Source organism: Biomphalaria glabrata, chromosome 12 (genome assembly GCF_947242115.1).
Source record: "Biomphalaria glabrata chromosome 12, xgBioGlab47.1, whole genome shotgun sequence".
Taxonomy (NCBI): domain Eukaryota; kingdom Metazoa; phylum Mollusca; class Gastropoda; family Planorbidae; genus Biomphalaria; species Biomphalaria glabrata.
The window spans coordinates 330,071-353,405 of NC_074722.1; the positions used below are offsets into that span (position 1 = coordinate 330,071).

The 23,335-nt window shown below is 35.2% G+C and overlaps 2 long non-coding RNA genes across 2 annotated transcripts; both read right to left on the bottom strand.

The window, feature by feature from the left end:
* Positions 1-2,537: 2,537 nt before the first annotated feature.
* Positions 2,538-11,809, bottom strand: LOC129922151 (uncharacterized). The gene is made up of 6 exons (XR_008774124.1): positions 11,454-11,809; positions 6,839-6,977; positions 6,513-6,602; positions 5,775-5,863; positions 5,156-5,296; positions 2,538-4,414 (listed from the first exon to the last, which is right to left on the bottom strand). It is a non-coding gene; the product is annotated as an uncharacterized LOC129922151 (long non-coding RNA).
* A 599-nt stretch (positions 11,810-12,408) lies between these two features.
* Positions 12,409-15,351, bottom strand: LOC129921917 (uncharacterized). Its single transcript, XR_008773866.1, has 3 exons — positions 15,180-15,351; positions 12,852-12,923; positions 12,409-12,608 (listed from the first exon to the last, which is right to left on the bottom strand). It is a non-coding gene; the product is annotated as an uncharacterized LOC129921917 (long non-coding RNA).
* Positions 15,352-23,335: the final 7,984 nt, after the last annotated feature.

Consider the following 23,335-nt stretch of genomic DNA (forward strand, 5'->3'; position numbering starts at 1 on the left):
TTACCTTCTTAATCTAAAAATTGACATAAAATTCTCAATGTAATCATTGACACTATGACATTACCATTCTCAAAGTAATCAATGAGGTTAAGATGTTTCCATTCTCAATCTAATCATTGACACTAAGACATTACCATTCTCAATCTAATCATTGACACTAAGACATTACCATTCTCAATCTAATCATTGACACTAAGACATTACCATTCTCAAAGTAATCAATGAGGTTAAGATGTTTCCATTCTCAATCTAATCATTGACACTAAGACATTACCATTCTCAATCTAATCATTGACACTAAGACATTACCATTCTCAATCTAATCATTGACACTAAGACATTACCATTCTCAATCTAATCATTGACACTAAGTCATTACCATTCCCAATCTAATTGACACTAAGACCTTCCATTCTTAATCTAATCATTGACACTAAGTCATTACCATTCTCAATCTAATCATTGACACTAAGACATTACCATTCTCAATCTAATCATTGACACTAAGTCATTACCATTCTCAATCTAATCATTGACACTAAGTCATTACCATTCTCAATCTAATCAATGAGGTTAAGATGTTTCCATTCTCAATCTAATCATTGACACTAAGACATTACCATTCTCAATCTAATCATTGACATAACATTCTCAATGTAATCAATGACACTAAGTCATTACCATTCTCAATGTAATCATTGACACTAAGTCATTACCATTCTCAATGTAATCATTGACACTAAGTCATTACCATTCTCAATGTAATCAATGACACTAAGTCATTACCATTCTCAATGTAATCATTGACACTAAGTCATTACCATTCTCAATGTAATCATTGACACTAAGTCATTTCCATTCTCAATCTAATCAATGAGGTTAAGATGTTTCCATTCTCAATCTAATCATTGACACTAAGACATTACCATTCTCAATCTAATCATTGACACTAAGACATTACCATTCCCAATCTAATTGACACTAAGACCTTCCATTCTTAATCTAATCATTGACACTAATCATTGACACTAAGACATTACCATTCCCAATCTAATTGACACTAAGACCTTCCATTCTTAATCTAATCATTGACACTAAGTCATTACCATTCTCAATCTAATCATTGACACTAAGTCATTACCATTCTCAATCTAATCAATGAGGTTAAGATGTTTCCATTCTCAATCTAATCATTGACACTAAGACATTACCATTCTCAATCTAGTCATTGACATAACATTCTCAATGTAATCAATGACACTAAGACATTACCATTCTCAATGTAATCATTGACACTAAGACATTACCATTCTCAATCTAATCATTGACACTAAGACATTACCATTCTCAATCTAATCATTGACACTAAGGCATTACCATTCTCAATCTAATCATTGACACTAAAAAATTACCTTCTTAATCTAAAAATTGACATAACATTCTCAATGTAATCATTGACACTATGACATTACCATTCTCAAAGTAATCATTGACACTAAGACCTTCCATTCTTAATCTAATCATTGACACTAAGTCATTACCATTCTCAATCTAATCATTGAGGTTAAGATGTTTCCATTCTCAATCTAATCATTGACACTAAGACATTACCATTCTCAATCTAATCATTGACATAACATTGTCAATGTAATCATTGACACTAAGACATTACCATTCTCAATCTAATCATTGACATAACATTCTCAATGTAATCAATGACACTAAGACATTACCATTCTCAATGTAATCATCGAAACTAAGACATTACCATTCTAAATCTAATCATTGACACTAAGACATAACCATTCTCAATCTAATCATTGAAACTAAGGCATTACCATTCTCAAACTAATCATTGACACTAAGACATTACCATTCTCAATGTAATCATCGAAACTAAGACATTACCATTCTCAATCTAATCATTGACACTAAGACATAACCATTCTTAATCTAATCATTGACACTAAGTCATTACCATTCTCAATCTAATCATTGACATTAAGTCATTACCATTCTCAATCTAATCAATGAGGTTAAGATGTTTCCATTCTCAATCTAATCATTGATACTAAGACATTACCATTCTCAATCTAATCATTGACATAACATTCTCAATGTAATCAATGACACTAAGACATTACCATTCTCAATGTAATCATTGACACTAAGACATTACCATTCTCAATGTAATCATCGACACTAAGACATTACCATTCTCAATCTAATCATTGACACTAAGACATTACCATTCTCAATCTAATCATTGACACTAAGTCATTACCATTCCCAATCTAATCATTGACACTAAGACATTACCATTTTCAATATAATCATTGACACTAAGACATTGCTATCCTCAATGTAATTATTGACACTAAGACATTACCATTCTCAATCTAACCATTTGTACTGTCTTGAATGGTGTGAATGTTGATTGAATGGTATTAAGGCCTCTTCCAGCCTTGATGTAGTGTTCTTGTATTCTTAATTAAACACATTACATATTATGGATAAAATAATTACAAACACCTCTCTGTCAGACAAATATTTATTACATCAAATAATAGTTCAGAAAGTAGGCAATCTCAGCCATAAAATAGCATCACGAATTATTTCATATCAAATACAAACTACATCCATAGAAAAAGCTCCAATTAGGTACTCATATTATTTAATCCAATTTCATAAAACAGAGACACCTCCGTCTCTTGATACATCATGGCGCTAACTTACTAAAAAAAACGTGGTCGTGTGATCAAAAATGGTACCTCTTTGCTTGACAATGTGTAAGACCCATTTTTACGTGAACTGAAATCATCTCGTCCATCTCACTCTAATCATAGTGTTACACCATTGACACTAAGACATTACCATCCTCAATCTAATGATTGTCTCACTGTTATCATTGGCACTAAGACATTACCATTCTCAATGTAATCATTGACACTAATACATTACCATTCTCCATCTAGACAAAATTTACATAGTCACAGTTTAAAAGTGAGGAAAGCAACAAACAACAATTAAATTTAAGAATCTATATTCATTACCCAGCTCAAATACAAACAGATGCTTAGATAATAATAAATATATAATAATATAAATAAAAAATTAGTATAAAAAATATCAATAGTGCAACAACTTGTATTTTTTTTTTTTTTTGCATTTGCACAGTAACAGAACTGGTATAATAGAAAAATACAAAAGACATAAATGTGTGAGCCACCGCTGGGCCAAAGTAAAAACACAGCATACTTGTATTTTTTTAAGCATTGTTCACCCCAGCAGTAAATCTCTACATGGCAAAATAACAAAGCAAAATTTGAGTAATGGTTTAATAATAATAATGATGCTGAAGATAAAGGATGAGTGCAGTGTTTTCATAAACCCTATTACAACCTACTTTCCTCTATGGCAAAAAGGTGCCTGAGTTAATCTTTATAGTGCTTACAGGAGCACCCCGTTACGCCATCCTTGAAGATACCATTTGGCATGCAGTCGCCCCCCAACCCATCACAGCTGTTGAATAAGTATTTCTTCTATACTACCCACACCAGCCTCCAGCAGAACATTTTTTTTAAGGTAGTTCTGCCAGTGTATGAAAGTTTGGTGAGAACTACTGCTTGGATATATATATATATTTAATTGTGAAACTTGAAAAAACTTCTTTTTTGAAACAAAACTAAATATAACTTTTATTACAACATAACACTAACCCTAATACTAACCTAGATGAAATGAAATAAATCTAGTAGCAATAACATAAAATGGTATTTTAAACAAAATCTAACTCACTACAAAAAACCTGTCTGTACAGTTTCAGATCCCTGGGTAATTTGCATTACACTAGACCATTTTTGTAATTTCACCATCCTCACTGCATATCCACCAACCAATCGCTAATTTCTCAACGTTACCTTGGAAACACCCACACACACACTCCATAACACTGCTATACACATTTTTATGAACATACAAAACATAAACATTGTATAATTATGTCTTTATATAACTTTTGTTTTATAATTATTTTATCTAAGTAATTGACTAAGTAATTGTAATCATCGTCCTAAATATAATTTTGAGATCTTGTTTTCTAGTCTTAACATTACGAAAGATAACAATCTAAAAGGTTAATATAGTTATGGTTCTACAATGCTAAATTTCAGCACATGGAAAGCTTAATGTCTAATTAGAAAAATAAATGTGAAGGTGGTTCTGTACCACACACAGTACCAGAGTGGCAAGGAATTAACTGCAACATGGCAGTTTTGAAGAGCGGAAGCAGATAATTATCAAAATCATCCAAGCCATAACTGTCTGCGCCAATAGCTGCAAAGCCAGCTGCTGGAGATGTGGGAATTGTTGCATTGAACAGAACACCATCAAAAGCTCCAAGTGCATTTGTACCCTAAAAAATAAAAATAATTACATCTTATTTATATACCACAGCTTTAATCATTAAAAGATTCCTTCCAAAAAGTTTCAAAGAGAAATGTTTAGGATTCTGAGCAACACAGAGTAAGCTTAGTTTTTTTAAGTATCAGTCTAATTCATTTTATATAATGTTTTCTCAAGCTCAGTTTACTAACAGAAAGTATTTTAATAGGTTAGTTTTAAAATTGCAGGAGATAATAAGAACAGTTTCATTACATTTTTGGTTCTCTGCAGTGGCAATGGACAAAAATATTCACAATGAAAAGCCAATTTCATTCAAGGAATAATTATGTTGGACTAAGTTCAACTCTAATTGCCTTTTTCAACAGCTCTATGTACATAAAAGTTTTGGGAATTCATCTATCAACATGTGACATCAGCATAATGTCATAAACTCTTCTAATAATTTTTTTCATGACATAAGAGATGGCAGATGATATAAAGGTTATCTGTTTCTGTGGCCTACGGTTAACAAGGGTGTCATGTGGCCAGCACAATGACCAACCGCCTTTACTTTTCCCCAACTAACATCAGGTACCCATTAGAGCTGTGTGGACTCAGAGGCGCCCAAAGATCCAGAAATTAAAAATCTTAGTCTTCACCAGGATTTGTACCTAGGATCCACGGTTTGGAAGCCAAGCGCTTTACCGTTTAACCATGGCGCCTCCATTTTTAATTTTTTTTTTTTTTGATTTTTTTCTCAAAAATTGTATACCTTCAAAGTCATCAAGATAAGGCAGACGAAATGGTTGGGAGGGAGGGGGTCAGAATATGATCCTTTTTGTCCAGTAGATATAATGGTCAGTTTGTAGACTTCATCAAGCCCTAACTTGAGAACTGCTTGGTCAGACACAAACTGTGAAAGATGGAATGTGATAATATGAATATATATATATATATGAATACAATATTAAAGTGCTGACTTATTTATTACTAAAGCATCTCCAGATTTTCTTTTGCTAAGTCTTTCTTTTAACCAACTGGTGTGGCACAGCAGTAGGCTCTTTTTTTTTTCATTGCAAGTCTATGGTTATTTTTTTAAAATCTTTTTGTCTACCAACACTCTTTAAACTATTTCCCAGGTGGATTCCCTACTTTAAATTTCTGTCTGTTAACATTTCAGCAAAGGTACAAGATATGAATACATTGCTTATGTCCTGAGAATGTTCTGCATTAGACACTTTAGGCCTTCTCTGCTACTCTATCACCTAAATAAATTAAGTTATGCTTCTTTTCCTTGCTCTTTGTTTTACTGCCAAGTTTGATACTTAATACAAAAAGAGTCAAAGGAATTCATCAGATTAATTTAATATTTAAAAATAGAATTGACTCACCATTAGCTGTCCCAATGAATGAACCATAATGTCAGGTTGACCATTAACCCTATCTTACTGTACCAGACATTCATGCTTGTTAGTTTAGCCTAAAGATAACAATGGTAGTGATATTTAGCTGCAAACATTTTACTAAATTTATATAACTGGTAATAAATTATTGTTAAAACAAAAGAAAGTCCATAGAAAAGAGATACAAATAAAACATAAAACAGTCTAATTTAAAACTAAATAAAATGATTAATTAACACATTCTTTTTAAGACTGGATGGCTGCCTGGTTGTGCAGTATGCACACTGGATTATCTTTCACAATGGTGGGAAGCGTGGTCGAGAGGCCAAGTGCGCTTGAACTTGGCTTGGCTACCTAGAAGGGGGCTCGAGGTTCGACACCCGACTCGGGCAGAGATGTGTTTACTGAGCGCCCAAAGGCAGCACAGAAAACCAACTCCTAGATACCCCCTCCCCCCCACCGGTCCACAAATGAGATTGGACCAAAAAGCGCTCTGAGCATGCTATAAGCATGAAAGTAGTGCTATATAAAAGCTATAATAATAATAATAATAATGGTGCCAGGTTCATATTCTGCCAGCTGACATCAAACTTTTGAATTCATTTGTCAGTAATTATATTTTCTTTTTTTTTTTTTAAATACAAGCCTCATGCAATAGCAGTCTTTAACTTTTTCTTTATTGTTATAAATTATTTTAAGCAGAAGAATCTAATGAAATATACTTACAAAACTTCCTTTAAGATTTCAAGTTAAAAGTTGTGGGTGAACATCATCCCAGGGTATACCAGGACCTATACAGATAGAGTGGTCATGAGTCTGAAATACAAATAAAGTGATTGTGTCTGAAAAACTTTTTTCTTTTATTAATCAGAGTTAATATGTCATCTTGGTATGTCAAATAGATAAGTTTTCCAACCTGTAGGTATGTCTGACAGATATGTCATAAAGAGTCTTACAGTCTAGTAATGTAACATGCTAACAAATTTTTTCTTTAGAATCTTAAGGGGAGGGGAGGGAGGTAAGAAGAGTGCTTTTAAGAAATTATTACTCACTATGGTTTCAATTACAATGGTCAGGTCAGTTCATCAGGGCTGATCAATCCAACATAAGATCCACTATTTGGTAATTTACCTACGCCACTGTCATGCTTTAAATATTTCCAGCCAATAGAAGTAAATTGAGTTGTATGTGCTGAGAAAGGAAGACAAAAAAATGTTTGTAAAATGTTTCACATATTTTAGTTGTTCCTTCAGAGTTGAAGATAATTTACTTCCTAGTCCTAACTTCCAGCAGGATGACAGCAGGCAGGGTATTAACCCAGGACCATCGAGAAGTCCAAACAATATACCACACGACCAGGCAGCCAGCCTGTATGTATTATAAGTGTGATTCAATATGTTATAAATCTATATTTTATATATGTTATAAGTGTGATTCAATTTGTTTAAAACTACAAAATTCATTTTTTTTAGGTTTACTGTTTTTGACAGTCAAAATAGTGGTTTACATTTTTTTCCCACCATTTAAGAATTCCGATTACAATACAAAATTTAAAAAAATAGAAAAAAAAAAAACACATACACACATACAAAAGATTTGTAAAAAGCCTTGGCAGTCACATCAAACATTTTTTCAAAACCAACAACATGCATATCCTTGATACAAAACACACACACTGGTCATTTTAGCCATAAGAGATGTACCTGTTACCAGATGTACCAGTAAGGTTGATTGGCTGTATTGTTAAAGATTAAAAGCAAACCATTATCCATACAGATCTAGTTTCACTAGAGAAAAGATTTTTTTTCTTGGTATCCAAATTCTTATGTATAAGATTTCTATAATGTGTCTTCTTTCTACTATAACATGCTCAGTACACTTTTATTGTATAAATACGGTAAGGGTTATATAATTTGGCTCTAAATGAAAGATTTACCTGCTTTCCATATGAAGGGAGGGAGGGGGGGGGGGGCAAACATTATAGTTTCGGTTCTAATGCAGTCATAAGACCATATCTAGTATGACAGTCGACAGTAGAAACTTGCAATTAGATTCCATTATAGTTTCGGTTCTAATGCAGTCATAAGACCATATCTAGTATGACAGTCGACAGTAGAAACTTGCAATTAGATTCCAAGCAATAGTTCTACAAGTATATAGTGAATTTAAGATGTAGCACATAAATTATAATTTCCAAAATCTAAACATAATTTTTCTATTGCACAAAGTTATCCAGCTAGAGCTAAATTTTAAAGTAAGAGGCAATTCACAGTTGGAAACATATGAAAATATAAAGTAAAAATATTAATGTCCATCATGCATCAGGTTTAATTACAAAATGAGGATACTGAACACTTCAAGAACTTTAAATATTTCCTTTTCCACAACCAAGGTAACCAATCGAGCCTAGTAGGAAGCGTGGTCAAGAGGCCAACTACGCTTGAACTTGGCTTAGCTTGGCTGCCTATGAAGGGGGCAAGAGGTTCGACACACTACTCGAGTTGAGTTGTGCTTACTGAGTGCTTTAAGGCAGTTAGAAAACCTACTCCCACTGGTCCACAAATGAGATTGGACCATAGTGCTCTGAGCATGCTATAAGCATGAAAGTAGCACTATATGAAAGACAAAATTTATTTATATAGTAAATATTTAGGGTTAGAAACATGCTTAAAATTCAAGTAGATTTCCTTATTGAATGACACTACAAAATGTAATCATGTATGATCTGGATATTCTTCTTTGTTTTTATTATTCATTAACTTCAACAGACCTACTTTTTTTTCAGTGTCAGAGCAGAAGCACCAACAAATGTTTCATTTTTTTTTTTTATCTTTTTAAAAAAAAAAGACTCACAACATAGCAAGTAAACTGCTTTACTATCGAAGTTAGTGGAATTAATTTAGGTGAATAGATTATTCATTAACTTCAACAGACCTACTTTTTTTTCAGTGTCAGAGCAGAAGCACCAACAAATGTTTCATTTTTTTTTTTATCTTTTTAAAAAAAAAAGACTCACAACATAGCAAGTAAACTGCTTTACTATCGAAGTTAGTGGAATTAATTTAGGTGAATAGATAGTTCCAGACAGGATGCATGCCATAGTTTTACTTCTTCTAGACTTAATCATTATTTCAATTTATCCGACAATAGTTACCCAGATAACGATCCTGACTGCCAGGTCATGCAGTTTGCGCGCTGGACTGTCGATCGGATTTATCGATGGTCTCTAGTTCAAACCCTGCCTACTCCCATCCCCCGTCACCCTGCGGGAGTTTTGGACTAGGAAGTAAACTATCTTCAACTCTGAAGGGACATCCGAAACATGTAAAACAATTTACAAACATTCCAAAGATAAATACATGTTAAATTAGTTATAACTTATGAAGACATATAGCTATTGACATAGTTTTGATTTAAATTTGAGGATAAAATGTAAAAACAAAAAAACCTTCATTAATATTATAACAAATAGATAGTTGTATATTCTATAGCCCCATTTTCTAAAAGATCAATAGCAAATATTCTTTTTTTATGCTTTGTTTAAGCCTGCTTAGCATACTTTATAAAAGTGCATAATTTGACTATAGTAAGTATTGCTTATAATATTAGCCTTTTCTTGCATCAAAGTAAATCAGAAATATTATTTTAAAATCAATTGTTGATTTAACATAATCATCAATTTAGTGGCTCAGAAAAGAAAAAATGTCTGAAAAAATGATTATAATTTTTAGAATAGTTGCGGATTAAAATGTAATAAGAATGCCTTTTAAAACTTGCAATCTATAGGGCTTGCTAATAAAAATACCAAAGAGTGGAGATCTATCACAATGTGAGAAATGGCGAGGCATCACTTTGCTGTCAGTACCAAGCAAGATTTTTAGCAGAATCCTACTAAACAGAATAAAGGGAGCATGTGATGAACACCTAAGGGAAGAACAGGCCGGATTCAGAAAAGGGAGATCTTGTGCTGACCAAATAGCTACACTCAGGATAATTGTAGAACAATGTGTCGAATGGCAATCTCCTCTCCATGCAACTTTTGTTGACTTTGAAAAAGCTTTTGATAGTGTCGACAGAGAATCTATCTGGACTGTAATGAGACATTATGGGATCCCCAATAAAATAATAACCATAATCAAGAACCTTTATGATGGTTTCACCTGCCAAGTAACCCACTGTGGCAAGCTGTCAGAGGAATTTCCAGTCACAACAGGAGTCAAACAGGGATGTCTTCTTTCACCACTCCTGTTCCTTCTAGTACTGGATTGGGTCACAAAAGAAGCCTACTCTAACGCAGGGAAAGGAATCCAATGGACTCTCACACAAAAGCTGGAAGATCTGGAATTCGCTGATGACATAGCCCTATTATCACACAGACTACAGGATATGCAAGAAAAGGTCACAGCTTTAAGCGAAGTAGGAAAAAGAGTAGGCCTTAAAATAAACCACCAAAAAACTAAAGTACTTAAAGTAAACAATAAACAAAGTGGAGACATAGTATTGAATTCTCAGACAATAGACCAAGTAGAAAATTTTATATACCTTGGGAGTGTAGTCAGTATATCAGGTGGAACAGATGAAGACATTAAACGCCGTATAAATCTAGCATGTCAGACATTTACACAGCTAAAACCAACCTGGAAATCTCCTTACATATCAAACAAGACTAAACTAAGAATCTTTAACTCTAATGTCAAGGCTGTCCTACTGTATGGTTCTGAAACATGGAGAACAACTGAAGCCACAACAAAAAAAATACAGACCTTCATCAACAGATGCCTGAGAAATATCCTAAAAATACACTGGTATGACAAAGTAGAAAACACCAAACTGTGGGAGATGAGTGGACAGAAAAATATAGAAGTGCAGATCTTAGAGAGGAAGTGGAGATGGATTGGTCACACCCTTAGAAAAGATACCAGCAACAGAGCTAGGCAGGCCTTAGAGTGGAACCCCCAGGGAACAAGACGCAGAGGAAGACCAAAAAGAACATGGCGACGCAGTGTACTTGAAGAAGCAGAGAAGACCGGGAAGAGCTGGGACACCATCAAAAAGCTAGCAAGAGACCGTGGAGAGTGGCGTGTTTTTGTCGAGGCCCTATGTTCCATAAGGAACTCAAAGGAGTGATGATGATGATGAATCTATAGGGCAGATGATGTAAATGTCATCTGTTTCAGTGGCCTACAGTTATAAAGGTATCATGATATGGCCAGCACAATGATAAACCTTCTTTACTTCCCCAACTAATGTCATTAGAATTGCATGGACTTGAGGCACTCTAAGATCCTGAAATTCAAAAACAATCTTCACCAAGATTTGAACCTGAAAACTCTAGCTTAAAAGCAGTTGCACTTAACCACTTAGCAAGTCCTCCCCCCCCCCCCATTAAAAAATCAAATGTTCCATTATGAATCAGCACATCATCATTTGCAGAGAGAATTGCTGCCAATCTTTTGACTATACAGGATATAGCTAGCTTAAGTACAATAGAGATAACTTTATTCAAGAATTTTTAACTTTGGCTGAATGTGCATTGTGACAAGCTAATTCAGGAACTGGCTTATACTGTAACATTTATTTAAATATTTTAGACTAAAATTACAACTATTATACACTAAAATAAAATGTTAATTCATTCACTATGTCATTATGTTATGGAGTGTTTACCCTGGCCCAGCATCCTCCTCCTTTTGCAGCATTACATGTACTGTAATCTTCAGGGGCCCAAAGACTTTTTCCAGTGATGTAAGCCTCCAGAGAATCATATGTCCTTGGATAATGGCAGCTGTGAACAGAATCACTTTTGCATAACACTTTCCAAAATGTACAAACTATTTAAATATATTAATATATGCCTTTATTCTAAAAACAACCTCATAATAATATACTTATTCTTTTAAAAGTTTCATAGAATTTATTACATGCTAGATATCCTTATATGTTCACCTAGATGTCTACAAGCTAGCAGAGCTGTTTGTTAGAAAGTTGATTAGGTCTTTCCAAACTCAGCCACTTTCAAAACTTAATAAATAGTGAACAATAAACAAGGGGGCTGGATTTAGAATTCCAGTAAGCACCATACATTTTCATAAGTTTTCAATTTAGATTTGGCTTGAGCTATGTTGCAGAAAGGGTTAAGTAAGGGTTGGAAACAGCATGGAAATCTTCTCCCAAATACTGCTTCTCCCCACATGTTCCCCAAAGAGCTTAAACTGAGCACTGAGCAAGCTTTATGTTACCAAAGAAAAATAATAAATAAATAAACATCTAAATTTCATTCAACAGAAAAGTAAAATCTAGACAGTCAACTGTTAATTAAGGCTAGTAGAAACTAGAACAAATATTCGTTTTGTAGAGTTCATTTTCAAGAATGTTTTTTTTTTTATGTTGCTATCTTGACTAAGGCTAACTCATTTGACACAGAGGGCATTTCAAACCCAAGCAAAGGGGCATAGCACTTGTAATACATATTAACATAAACTTTTTCATATAGAGTTAAATATAAATATCTTTATATTATGAACTAAACTGTGTATGTAATAGAGACCAAAAAAAACAACAGAGAAAACCAATACATAAGACCATAGAAAGTGTAGGGGCAGCTACGGAAACTTACCCCAAAGTAATCTATTGTTAAAATTATGCCTTCTTTTAGCTCCAGTAATCCATCCTTTCTTTGTCTACTCAATTAATCATATACACTCTGGACTATCGTTTGGTGGTCTCCATGATCCTAGGTTAGACCCCTGCCTGCTGCCATCCCACATCTTCTTGTGGGACGTTCAAGCTAGAATGTAGTTGTTTTCAACTCTGAAGGAACATCTGAAACATGTAAAACATTTTTACAATAATCAGAATGGGTCACCACAATTTAGATCCTGCACACATAATAATTCCAGACTCATCATAGATAATCAGTAAGTCAAAGTTAATAAGTAAATACTGTTTGCATCAATTTAATTTAACTGAAAAAAACAACAACATTATTACATTATAATAAATATGTCATAGAAAAAAGCAGTTTTAAAATCATAATCAAGAAATTACTATTTTTCTCAAATTTACCTTAATTATAAATAGTCTAAGATTTCATTCCCCTGAATCTCTGGATAGTTGACAAAGTAGTTTTGAAGTTGCCTAGGAAAAAAACTTTTTTTAGGAATTAGTTTCAAAAAGATCAAACTCATGCCTGTAATAAACCTTCCTCAGTTACCAGTACTATAAAAAAAAAATCCTGTGTTTGGTACCATGGGGTCAGTTTAAGCTTTATTAGTCTCATTGTAATTTTTTCATCTATGTTTTGAATTCTCTTAATTAAATAACATTAAATCTCTAAAATCAGTGGCCTGACTTTTAAACTTATCTGTTTGTTTCTAGTGTAACAGTGTAAGCTTACTTTATCAACTCTATGCAGTCTCATTTATTCTATTTTACATGTTGTTGTGGTTTTTTTTAAGCATCAAATTTACATAAAGAAAAAAATAATATCTTTTTGATGTATTTTTTTTTTTGCCTTTTTATTATGTTTTTCTTTTAATAGGCCTACATAGATCTCTATATATTTTGAACTTCCAAATTACAGCAGTTTTTTGTTTAGAAGCCATAATGATATTATGCACTATGCACATTACCAAATTAGTTAATTTAATTAGGTTTGGACAAAGATGTAAATTAGATTTATATAGATCTTTACCTTTACCTATCCCTTAGTCTGTTGGACCGTTGGGGCACCAGGCAAGATTTGTCGACCGTCTTTCTCCATTCCTCCCTTTTTTTGCCTTGTTTAGAACCTCTCTCAATGGCAGGCCTGTCCATTCTTTAATGTTGTCCTCCCATCACTTTTTCTGTCTGCCTCTTCTTCTTTTCCTGGCACTGTTCCCAGAAGTAAGGTCTTTGCGAGCCCCGTAGATCTTGTAATGTGACCAAAGGTTTTAAGCTTTCGTCTTTTCACAATAGTTAGCAGGTCGTCATGGGCTCCGATCGCTACAGTAACCCTGTCTCTGATTTCTTGGTTTGTGATGCGGTCTTTGAATGTGATGCCTAGGATCCTTCTGTAGCATCTCAATTCCATTTGCTAGGATCCTCCTCTCAAGCTCTGCATTCAACGTCCACGACTCGCAAGCATATAAAAATGTGGCCATGACCAGAGAGCGCATCAGTCTGATTTTGGTGCCGAGGGTTAAGCCCTTATCTTTCCATATTATTTTAAGTTTTGAAAGGGCTGCTGTGGACTGTGCTATTCGGGCCAATAATTCGGGTTTTGTTCCCTCATCTGAGACAATAGCTCCGAGGTATTTGAAGCTGTTAACACTAGTTAGCTTTTCACCTCCAATACTGATGCCTCTTTTAAAGCCCTGATGGCTATTGGTCATAATTTGAGTTTTTTTCGGCATTTATTTGCATGCCATATGCTGCGGCAGTCTTATCAATGCGCATCACCAGGTCAGGTAGTTCTTCTTCTGTCCCTGCTAGGCCATCAATGTCATCTGCGAAGCGCAAGTTAGTAATTCTTCTTCCTCAAATGCTAACAGTACCTTCATAGCCCTCGAGGGCATCTTCCATTATCCTTTCAAGGAAGATATTGAAGAGTGTTGGTGACAGTAGGCAGCCTTGTCTTACTCCAACTGTGGTTTTGAACCAGTCCCCAATATTATTGTTGAAATACACCGCACTCTTGGCATCCTTGTAGAGGTTCTGAATAACTTTGATTATGTTTTTATTAATGTTGTACTTTTCCATTGCCGCCCAGAGTGCTCTGTGCCATACTCGATCGAAAGCTTTCTTGAAATCAATAAAGACATGGAAAAGATTCTCTTGGTGTTGGAGATATTTCTCACAGTGTATTCTGAGGTTTAGGATTTGCTCTGTTGCGCATATATAGATCTAGAGTCTAGTAATCTTTAATTCATAACATGTTATGATGACTGGTAATCTGATTATAATTATGACATGTCACATGGTGTAAAATAAAAATGATAAGATTCAACTTGGCAGAATTTAAGTCATTGCATGACTAGAATACTAGATGATAAAATAAGTAGATGCATGACGCGTAGCCATAGGACATAATCTTCTTTTTTTCGAAGTAATGTCTGTATTTTATAAGATAAGATTCAACAATCTAATTCTAATATATCTAGATATCTCATCTGTCTAGTCAAGTCTAGTCGTCTAGATCTAGAATAATCATTATAATCTAGATGTAGATCTAGCTCTAGATACTAGAATAGATTAGAATTAGTATAGTCTACTATTAATAGATTATTACTCACTTAGACTTAGATCTAAAATCTATAGTAAATTCTAAATTAATCTATATTCTATATTTTAATTATATTATGATAATAATTTAAATAATTATTATTATTAATTATCATTATGTAAATTACTTACCCCAATCATTATTTATATCCATATTCTACAGCTGAAACATTAAAATTCCCATTAGAATCTTATTCTATTAAAGCGTACACATATGCCTAAATATGTTCCATTTTGAAGGCTAGCAAAAAAAAACGTAATTTTCAAAAAATCTAAAAAATCCATTCCAACAAGCTTCAGAGATACAGATAAACACCTAAAAAATAGCTTCATTACCGCTCTTCTAGGTCAGAGTTAGTAAATTTATAAATAATTTCTTTAAAAACTAGCAGTGCGTGCGTAAACGAAACAACCCAAAATCGGCGACTCTAGTCGGCGCCTTCGACATAGCGGTCACGCTCTAGTTGTCTACCTTCAGTGAAGTCCAGAAGGGCTTCGGCGCCGTAGGCGCCATTATCCAATTGGTGGTTAGAAAGGCTTTTATCTAACTACCAGGCCTGGACGTAGGGCTCTTCACCCCTGTCCTGTCTGAGAGCTCCCAACGGTAGACGGCCATATCGATTGACTGGGCCAGACCGGTCCGTGACGTGTACACAGCGCACCGTTCCTGGGCCCCACTCGCTACAAGTGGCCGAGAACAGTGCTAACTAAGGGGAGCTTGTCTCATATTCCTATACTGTAACCTCCACTGTTCCGTGCAGGGACCGACACTCCAGCTAACGGGACACTGATGACGGCCCCCTTGTGGAACGGCGTGACGGACTTATTGGACTGGGTTCCGGGCGTTTTTTTCCATCCCAACCCCGAGTGAGAAAAAAAAAAAGCTCAACCAGGGAAGCCCGGCAGGGCCTGGTTTGCTACACGTACTTAGACTATCTAGTTTCCACCACTAGACATTTCCACCGGAGGGCCACGCGACGGGTAGCTGGAATTTCCTCCGGCTAGTTGACCACCAGTAGCGGCGACTCCCGGCAACTCTAGTTGTCAAATGGTTAAATATTGACTCTATAGCTTGCCATGTTTGTGTTTCAGACGTCAATAAGATAAACTTCTTGCGGAAGTAATCTTTTTTTTTAATTCGTATTTATAATTTTAAGTTCTCACTTTCTGGTCTTCGCTTTAAATGCTCTAAATTTTAAATTATCTCGAATTATGTAATTTGAGATCGATCTAAATAAGAAGGAATACTAACAAAACAAATATAGATCAATAATCTAGGCCAGGCCCTATGCTATGCTGACATAGTTTGAACGTAGAATTTGTGTACGCTATTAACTTCCCCACATTTTAACATGTTCGGATGATTCGTTTAAAAATGTTTTTTCATTGAAAAGGTCATTGTGATAGATAAATTTAGATACAGGAATTTAAGTTTGTAATGAACATATTGGTTTTCAGAATACGCACATAGATTACTTTGAGTGATATTGCTCCTGGTCAGCAATGCAAATTACCTGGAACAAAAAGGTCTTTCAGAAGTACTGGATACACTATCTGGACAAGAATAGGAACATAAAAAAGGCAAAATATAAAAATACTTTTTAATAGGTTTTTCTAGGGTATGGGGAAGAACTCCACATTCGCAACTATAAATTTCAATATTGTAAAAGGAAAGTTTCCCTTTCAGACCTTGCGATCTATGGGGCAGATGATGTTAAGGTCATCTGTTTCTATGGCCAACTTTTAACGAGCAGGGTGTTATGAGGCCAGCATAATGACCAACCGCCTTTACTTTCCCAAATTAAGTCAGGTCACCATTAGATTTGGGTGGACCGAAATTCAAAATCCCAGTCTTCACCAAGATTCGGACCCAGGACCCTAGGTTTGGAAGCCAAGCGCTTAACCAATCAGCCACCATGCCCCAGTACAAATTTGTTAATTTTTTTTTTTATTGATTCATGTACTTTCTTCGCCAAGGAATAATTGTGCAAAAGTTTCACTCAACTTGATCCAAGAATGGGAATGGGTGAAATGACATGTTCAAACTTTTTATCAGACAAGATTTGGTATACGCTTTGTAAAAACAGGTTTATTGTGTAAGTGATGTGGTTTTTTTTTTTAAGTTTCGGACACTTCTTTTGAAATGAAGATCATTCATTCCAGGCCAAACCTCATGCGTGACGTCGGGGGGATGAAGTCATTGACGACGAGCATTGAAGCGCATATCACTCGAACAGGCGGCCACCAGGGGCGTAGCTAGGAATTTTCCATCGTTGGGGGGCCCAGGGCTTGACCTCTTTTGAGGCCTCTGTATTTTGCGTAATATTTTTTTATGTGAAAAACACACTAATTTGGGTGCTTTCTCAAGTGGGGGGCCCGTGGGGATTTTCAAATACTCCCCACACATTTTTTTGTACAAAGCTTATATCAACTCTGTCTGTTTGGTCAAAAAGTTTAGTAGTTTTTTTTTTCAAAAAGTATTTTTTTATGTTTTCTTGTTCATATATTAATTTTTAAGAGATGGGAATTTCAAGTCACTGTCCACTGAAGGAAAACCTAGATAAAAGTCAGCGCTATTGTGTCTCTAGTGCAGTGTTTCCCAATAACTTCGCACGTTCTGAGTATTTAGAGAAACTTTTCGCTTATTTGTTTTTCACTTGGTGGCCTTAATATGGATTGTGTATGTGTGTGTTTATATTGTTACGATCTTCTCTATCAGGCCTTCTGCAAACACTGCCAACAACACAACACATCTAAAACAACTTGACTACAAGAGCTTCAATGAACAAAGTGGCGGTTTAATGACAAATTACAACAACAGCCAATAAACACAATTGGCTACACTAACTGAAATGCTTTTCTTCACAACAGAACTGCCTAACTAATCCCTACAAGTCTCTCTAGCTCGGACAGCTACATCTTCGAGGACTCTCAAGGTACTGCACAGTTTTTCTCTTGCTGTCCTGGACTCAACTGTCCTTTCTTTACACCAGTGTTTCTCAAACTGTGTGTCGTGGCACATTAGTGTGCCGCCGAATATTTGCAGGTGTGCCGCGGGAGTTTTTAGAACGCCACACGTGCAGCGTTACACAGGTCTGCCTAATATTAAATTTTTATTTTACGTTGCGATAACATCTCCACTTGCAATGACCATTAGTAGTAGTGGATCTTTCCATTATGACGGAAAGGGGAGTTAGCTATTCAGGTTATGGAATTGTCCACTATACATATATTATTATAATGAATAAAATGTTGGCCGCCTTAGCAGACGCACAACAGTTCTCGAATTGGTAACGATAATAATAAGCGATGTGTTTCATGTAAATTGGTTAGGTGTATGCTAATAATAACAAATTATCAATAAGCCTTATTCATTGTTATCCATGGAGAAATACGTTAGCAAGAATGAAACTGCGAAAGCGTTAAATGAAAAGCAAGGAACCAAACGAAGGTACAAAGAAGATTACACCAGATATGGTTTCATATCTTCTGAACCATTGCCATTCTGTCTGATCTGCAATGCAACTCTGTCGAATGAGGCACTTGTTTCAAGCAAATTGAAGAGACACTTGGAAACTAAATATCCAGCTGTAAAAGCGCAACCGAAGAAATACTTTTGAAAACATCAGGGCTCAACAAAATAAACAAGCTAAGACTTACGAACTACCTAAAGCTGCCAGAAAAGGGATTGATTGCAAGTTATAAGGTTGCTCAGTTATTAGCCAAACACAAGTAAGCACACACAGAGGCTGAATCAGTCATTGCACCAGCTTCAGCAATAGTTGTTAAAACTATCCTTGGACCCGATGCCGCCGAAAAAGTTTAAAAAGTTCCTTTGTCAAATGATACTATCTCGCGCAGAATTGAAGACTTATTGTCAGATTTACAAGATCAAATCTGCGAACACTTCGACGAGACTGACAATGACATGTCTCTGCTGAGGACTCTTCAAGTTGATGAATCCACAGACATTAGTGGCAAAGCCCAGCTGCTAGCCTATATTCGATTCATAAAGGATGAAAAATGTGTCAACGAATTCTTATTTTGAAAAGACCTACCAACTACGACCAAAGGTGAAGATATTTTCAAAGTGGTGAACGAAAATGTTTTGCTATTCAAACTACAGTGGGAAAACTGTCAGCGTTTGCACCGATGGCTGTCCTTCCATGCAGGGAAATAGAAAGGGATTCTTCACTCTTGTGCGTCAAGAAAATCCAAAAGTATTAGTTGTTCACTGCATGATCCACAGAGAAGCTCTTGCCTTCAAATCTTTACCGAAAGATTTGATGTCTGCTCTGGATCAAGTGATTCAAGTTGTAAACTTCATCAAATCTCGACCGCTTGCATCCCGACTTTTCTCTCTGCTCTGTGAAGCAATGGATTCAGACTAGAAATGTCTCCTGTATCACACCAACGTTCGTTGGCTCTCCAGGGGAAAACTGTAAAAGCGCGCTGTCCAACTCAAGGCTGAGCTGATTTCATTCTTGGAGGCTGAAAAAAAAAGACTTTGGATTTTCTATTCATGACGAGATCTGGTGGTTAATGTGACGTTTATAATCTAGACTTGTATTAATTATTAGATCTCGCTCTAGATTCTAGATACAGTTTTAAGTCTTAGATCTAGACCATGAAGAAACCTTCTAGATACGAATCTTGATTAGATTACTAGCTTACAACTTGTATTTGACCTACATGTTACTTTATTGCTGTTTTTTTTAAATTACTATTTAGATCAGTAGATCTACTAAATGTGGCCTGAGTAGATTTACCTATAAATCCTATATGTTAAGATATATAATCTAGATCTCTAGCATTTACTTTTGACTTTAGCCATAGGAGTAAGTGATACACTATTGTTGGAGCATAGTGATATGAAATCTAGTCTTTATACTAGAATATAGTATAACTAGCATTCCAGATTAACATAGTTGGACATAGGTTTCACCAGTCACATGAGGAAGCACTAAACCCCAGTGCAAAGCCCTCAGCCATGATGGACAAACTATTTATTGTATTATCTAGTTAATATAGATCTATCTACTATTATCTAGATATAATTAAATCCACTAAATTGTAGGCTACTGTAAAATATTTTACATTTTGGAAGTTCCTTCGTAGTCCAAACCTCCCCAGGACAACAGCCAAGTCTTTTCGAAGTAATCTCTTTTCGAAGTAATCTCTTCATCCCTAGAGCCTTGCCAAGTTATTATTCTAGTTCTAGGCCTAGGTCGTCTAGGAATGCTAAAAAAATCTCATTCCTTTCTTGTTTATTGGAGTATATGAGTTATTTTTAGCACCCTTTTATGCAGCAGTAGCTAGGCATTTTGTTTAAATTAATGCACTAAAAAGGTCAAAGTAGAGATTGTGTTTTGGAAACTTAAACCCGATTGTATTAGATCTAGATTTACTGTAGACAGATGGTCAGTATAGCCAGAGTAAGGTTACTAATGTAAACTTACAAACAAAATGGTGGATCAGCTTAGTACGCAAAAACTGTCGCATCATATGTCTACCAACCCAAAGGGTGGAATGACCTAAAGATCTGAAATCCAAAATCCCAGCCTTTACTTACTGGGATTCGAACCGGAGACCCTTTAAAACATTATCATTAAAATGATTAATCATGGCTAGATTTGAAAGAAAAATTATTTTTTTTAATTATTTACCTCCATATTCATGAATTATTTATAATCTGGATTAATAGGGCTGTCTCAGTCCTTTTGCTATTAGTATTAGTAAGGGTCTTACCAGCATTCTGAGCATTGCACAGTCTGTCTCCATACTCATGTAAATCATTATCATACTAATCATACTCAATCATACTGTGACTGTCTGATCTTAGATAGACAGTTTTCTCACATACTATCAATAATTATCATTGATATCTGTTGTCTGATTGAAGTTTGAAGACATCACTGTAAGTTAGACGTAAGTCTAGTCTAGAATTCAATTAACAATAAAAAGTGGCCACAACCGTGGCCCAGTAATTTGAGTAAAACTTCCCATCGAAGGCCCTTAGTTATTAGACTGTCATGGTGGATCTTAGTTTACTAATTAGACCTAGACTGCTAGACTAGTCAGTGATCTTTTTGAAAAGAGACGATTAAAGAATTTGGAAAGGGATCAACCATGTAAAGAAAATCGTTGAGAGGTGTAATTGTTTATAATTTAATTTTTCACCTGAACGACAGCTGATTTTTTTTTTATTTTAAAGTATTAAATACTAAAATAAAATATATAAATTAAATTATAAGCGCTGTCTAGGTATAATTAGGATTAAGGTCTCATTAAATAACAATTTTATTAGAAGAAGAAAAGAAAAACTTTATGCTAGTTATAAAAAGGACTTCAATAAAACGAAAAATTAAGTATGTCGAATAGATCTAAATCATATATCATATAGTTCGTCCATCGTGGTTCGATGATGACCACTTTTGTCATCCAGGGGGCTGAGGGCGTTGCACTGGGGTTTTGTGCTTCCTCATGTGGCTGTTGAGACCTATGTTAGCCAGGAATATTCAGCTGCACACTGAGCAGGTTATTCCAGGTGGACTTATTTTTTTTTTTAGTGGAGTAAAGTATAATAGTGCCATTAGAGAATGACATGGGTTGCTCCAATAAGCAAGAAAACCAACGAATCAGCAGAGTTTAAGTCACTTATGACTAGAATGGCACATTAAACGCGTTGGACGTAGATCTAATTATCTTCTTTTTTGAAGTAACCTCTCTTTTATAGAATAATATAAGACAAACGCTAATTTATTTATTTTGTCATTTTTGTCATCATTCGTTTTATAAAAAATAAAATTATTTATAGTTTTATGAAATTCAATTGCGACAATAACAATAGCTATGCACATTTCCTAAGATCTCATAGATCTAATTTTACGTATTTAAATGTAATATCAATATAATGATACCTTTTCAGACCTTGCGATTTATGGGATATAAATGATCTAAAAGTATTCTACTTCTATGGCTGATAGCTAATTAACGAGGATGTCATGTGGCCAGCACAACAACCAACTTTACCCATCTACTTCGGATTTTACTTATATTATATAATGCAGACCTTACTTCAAAAAAAGAGATGATTACGTCCTACGTCCTACGCGTCATGCATTTAGTCATGATTGTTAACCAATGACTTAAATTCTACCAAGTCACTGGTTTTCCTGGCTGGCTCAGGCAACCCATTCCATGCTCTAATAGCACTAGGGAAGAATGATAATTTGAAACCTAAGAATATATGTAATTAAGTCTTTTTTTATATAAAGGGATGAATCATATATATTTTTAAAAAAAACGAGATTCAATCGCTTATTTTTGCCCGTGAAGCGTGCTACGCAACATCCCAAGTATATGCCCATTACTGCTTATAGTCCAACGGCTACAATGGACAGCGCACATGAACGCAACACAAACTCATTCTCAAGGATGACAAAAATACAAGAGAAATTAAGGGGGATACAAGAGGTTGATCACAGAAAGCCCTAGGGAAGATGATAAAGTTAGTAACTAGAGCCAGCTAAAAACGATACCACGTGATGTGACAGCCTAACCCAATAGAGACTGGTGTGATGAGAACAAGGAAGAAATTCAAGAACTGCTAAAGAAAAAGCACAACTGCTATTGTTCTGTTCTTGCAAACAATAATGACAATGCAGCCAGATCTCTCTATAAAGCTTCTTGTAACACTCTGCAGTCAAAGGTCCGGGCATATAACTAAATGGTGGCTTAAAGTTGAACTCTCCGGGTTTATGCTAACACTGGTGACACACGCTCTTTCCACGAGTCGCTTCTATGTGCCTATAGCTCTCATCTTACCAGACTGTAACCATACTACGTCGCCGCTAAAATCTTCCGATGATTCCACTCTTTTAACTAGCAAGACGGATACTGTTAGACACCTTATTTATATAGGTTAGTTATTTAGCGACGCACCATAGATGACGCATATTGAACGGGACTAGTGACGTTTGGGATATGTTGGGTTAGAGACCGGAAAATCAGTTAGCGATAGAACACTCCAGGGTAACGACGTGTTTAGTGACAGAGACTTATACTGTGGCCTTTTATCAGAATAAATCCATGTGAATTTGTTCATCAGTGTTGACTACATCTCTTCACTTGTTAAAAACAGGTGTTGTCTTATTCTATATGTATTGTTGTCTAACTACACGGAATACACCCGAACAATTACACCCAAACGACTGCAGAGTAATTGGTTGACTTCAAGACAGCCTGAATAAGCAACATCACAATACACAAAATTGCTGGACAGAACA